The 3,692-nt window shown below is 41.9% G+C and overlaps 1 long non-coding RNA gene across 1 annotated transcript; it reads right to left on the bottom strand.

Annotated features, from left to right (window-relative positions):
* Window positions 1–1,489: 1,489 nt before the first annotated feature.
* Window positions 1,490–3,297, bottom strand: LOC123388314. The gene is made up of 3 exons (XR_006602872.1): window positions 3,152–3,297; window positions 2,912–3,062; window positions 1,490–1,763 (listed from the first exon to the last, which is right to left on the bottom strand). It is a non-coding gene; the product is annotated as an uncharacterized LOC123388314 (long non-coding RNA).
* Between the last annotated feature and the right edge of the window lie 395 nt (window positions 3,298–3,692).

Below are 3,692 nucleotides of genomic sequence, written 5' to 3'. Positions count from 1 at the left end.
ATAGAAAGACAAACGAGACTATTGCCTCTGATTTAGGTTATAATGAAACTAAGGTTTTGGCTTCATTTTCTTTTTATTGGCATCAGTAGTACTCATAATAGACTGTTATCTTTAGTCTCTTTGGGCAATGAGACATCTGTAAAACACCAAAGAAACCCTTGACTTGCTTAATAAGCTGGTATCGTGAGTCTGGGGAGTCTGTGCACACAGTCACGTCCAACCACGAGATCGGTGTTGAAACAAGTGACTGTCCCAGGGGTACTCGGTTAGATGGCTTAGGATTCTCTTGCGATGAGGATATTACTGATGAGAAATTTTTAAAGGCCTGAGGGAAAACCCTCCCTCAATTATGGAACACTTCCAATATATCTGAGCGGAGCTGGAAATGTGTATGTAATATCCTGATGGGAGTCTTTTCTGCAAGTCCAAAGCTGTTTAGAGGCAAGTCGCTCCAGAAACACTCCCCAAATGCAGCTAAATTCCAAAAATTAAGTGGCTCATGTTCCATTTTTCAAGTCACTGTTTCACTGTGGGCTTCTACTGCTCCAGTCTATTCAAATACCACCACACTGATTTGAAATAAAGAAATAGTTTATCTATGTCATTTATAAAGTCAATAAATTTATTCTGAGCGCCAACACGGGGCAGGTGCTAACGTTTGATGGTGACTAAGCACCATCTCTCCCACTAAAGAGCTTCAGTGTTTAACTCCTATGGTGTCTCTGCAATTCTAGTGTAGTACCAACAAGAGCTTCTTTCTGTTGATGCATTACAGTCCATCTGAGTGTCATAATCATCCTGGAGTAGGCAGAGCAGTTTAACAATCTCCACACTACAAAGAAGGAGGCTGAGATGAGAAAAGTTACGTGTTTTCTCCAAAGTCCCACAGCTTGTAAGGAAGAGATCTGAGCATCAAGCCCACTTAATCAGGGAGTCGTCCCACTTACGGAGTCAACAGTGCTCTCTAACCATATCTGAGACTTGATATGGTTTCGGGGAGGTGAGGAGAGACATTTAACTCAATTTGTCGATTAAATTCACAGTGACAAAGACCTCATACTCAGACTTTCAGCATCATCTACAAAAGAACTTACCCCTGGGGCACCTGGGTGGCTCAGTGAGTTAAGCCTCTGCCTTCAGCTCAGATCATGATCTCAGGGTCCTGGGATTGAGCCCCACATTGGGCTCTCTGCTCAGCTGGGAGCCTGCTTCCTTCCTCTCTCTCTGCCTCTCTGCCTACTTATGATCTCTCTCTGTCAAATAAATAAATAAAATCTTTAAAAACAACTTACCCCTAGAGTCCCTGGGCGGTGCTGGAGGATGGCAGCCAATACCAGACCATGTCACATACAGTCTACTTTGAATCAGCTTTAGAACTTCATCATAATCTGTGAATAATATTATAAATCTAATTTTCCTTTTTGGGGTAAAAATATTCATTTATTAAATCCAAACATTTTAAATATGCCACATTTGTATCACACTGATTTAGGCCCTCTTTGTATTTCCATTTATCAAGAAATACAAAAAAAAAAAAAAAAAAATCCGAGCTTCTTTTGACGTCCAGAGATCCCAGTGCCTCATTCAGATCATTCTCATCAATAAAGATGTGCCAAAAGTGGGCGCTGGTCTTTCCTAAAAACATCCCTGAGTTTGGCCCATAGTTAAGTACATTTTATTTCCTACCATCTTGTCCCACGTTATTTGTACATCTCAGATCCACGGAGGAACTTCTACAATTTTCCCCTCTTCTGCACTCCCTCCTGCAAAAAGAGAGAAAGATCAGCCCGGAGAAGAGCTTATTTTAAAATCTTAGACATGGCGGCTCCGGCGGGGGAGGGGGGGCGGTGGCTAAGTGGCTCAGTCATTAAACATCTGCCTTCAGCTCAGGTCATGATCCCAGGGTCCTGGGATTGAGCCCTACATTGGCTCTCTGCTCAGCTGGGAGCCTGCTTCTCCCTCTCCCTCTGCTACTCCCCCTGCTTGTGCGCTCTCTCTCTCTCTCTCTCTCTCTCAAATAAGTACATAAAATCTTTGAATATAAATAAATAAATCTTTTTTTAAAATGAGGAAATCATGCCGCTTGCAACATTATGCTAAATGAAATAAGTCAAGATAAACAAATACTGAATGATTTCACTTATATGTAGAACCTAAAGAAAAGGAAAAAAACAAACTCATAGAAAAAGAAATGAAGTTATGGGGGGTGGGGGAGGGGAGACAAGATGAAAGTGCTCAAAAGGCACAAACTTGTAGTTATAAGATAAATAAGTATCGGGGATATAACATACAACAGGATGACCACAGTTAACACTGCTGTATGCTATATATGAAAGTTAAGGGGGCAAATCCCAAGAGTCCTCATCACAAGGGAGAATATATATGTATATATATATATATATATTTGTATCTATATGAGATAAGTTGTTACCTAAACTTATTGTTTAGGTATTAATATGTAAGTCAGATCATTATGCTGTAAACTTGAATACAGTGCTGTGTGTCAGTTATATCTCAATAAAACTAGAAGAAATAAAAGCAGTGATTTAAAACTAAAAATGAGGGGCACCTTGGTGGCTTGGTAAGTTAAGCATATGACTCTTGATTTTAGCTGAGGTCGTGATCTCGGGGCCGTGAGATGGAGACCCGGGTTGGGCTTTGTGCTCAGTGCAGAGTCTGCTTGAGATTCTCTTTCTCCCTTTCCTTTTGCCCCTCCCCCTGCTCACGTGTGCTTTCTCTCTCAAATAAATAAATAAATTCTTAAAAAATAAAATAAAAATGAGGGGCACCTGCCTGTCTCCATTGGTAGAGCTTGTGACACTTGATCTCAGGGTTATGAGTTGGAGCCATACACGGGTCATAGAGATTACATTAAAAAAAAAAAAAATGAGAAATTACCCTCCATGCTCACCCGTCTGTGTGGAGGCTAAGCATCAGCCGAGGACTAAGTTCCCCTCAGGTGATTCCAGTGTCTGCTGGTTAGAAACCACAGGTGTGAACCAAGCCCCACCCAGCACCCAGCTTCTCGTGGTGGTGAAATCGTAGTGTTCAGAACTTTCTCCCTACAATAAAAGGGAAATGAAAGTTCTGTGGTCACTAGAACTGACTGCTCAGGTGAAATCTCAGTTCTGCTTTAGAAAGGGAAAAGCACCTGAGGCATGTGGTGACCCATCCCTCCAATGGGCTAGCTACGGATGCATAAGAACTTTCTAACCACTGACACAGCAGCTACAAGGATGCAGGGAGAGAGAAGGCACAGCCTGGCCAAGAAAATACCCTATGGGCAGGAATCCTGATGAGGACCCTGTTCTAGTGCCTGTGAACCTGACTATGATGTCACCGCCAAAGGACTCTTCTCATCTGACTTCCTTGGTTATGACACGTGTGCTCGGGAAATTCAGTGCTGGCTACCCAGTTGGAAGATGAAGCATGTTCCTGGGACACCAGCCAGCCAGCCAGGTCCAGACACGAGCGCGCGCGCAAAATAAGAGAGGAAGAGTGTGTTTTTTTTAAAAAGCTCTGATGCCATCATAGGAAAAAATATTTCCCCTTAGGTTTATATATTACATATTGTTCCTAGTTTAAATTACTTGTGGAAATAGAGCTGTACCACAATTTTTTTTTTGCCTTTTTAATCAATAACTTTTACTTCTTAGAGCAGTTTTAGGTTCACAGCACAACTGAATGGAAAG

The sequence above is a fragment of the Mustela putorius genome, unplaced genomic scaffold, assembly GCF_011764305.1.
Source record: "Mustela putorius furo isolate JIRA1106 unplaced genomic scaffold, ASM1176430v1.1 tig00000127_pilon_pilon_pilon, whole genome shotgun sequence".
In the NCBI taxonomy this organism is placed as follows: domain Eukaryota; kingdom Metazoa; phylum Chordata; class Mammalia; order Carnivora; family Mustelidae; genus Mustela; species Mustela putorius.
This window is presented reverse-complemented; position numbering and strand designations above follow the sequence as displayed.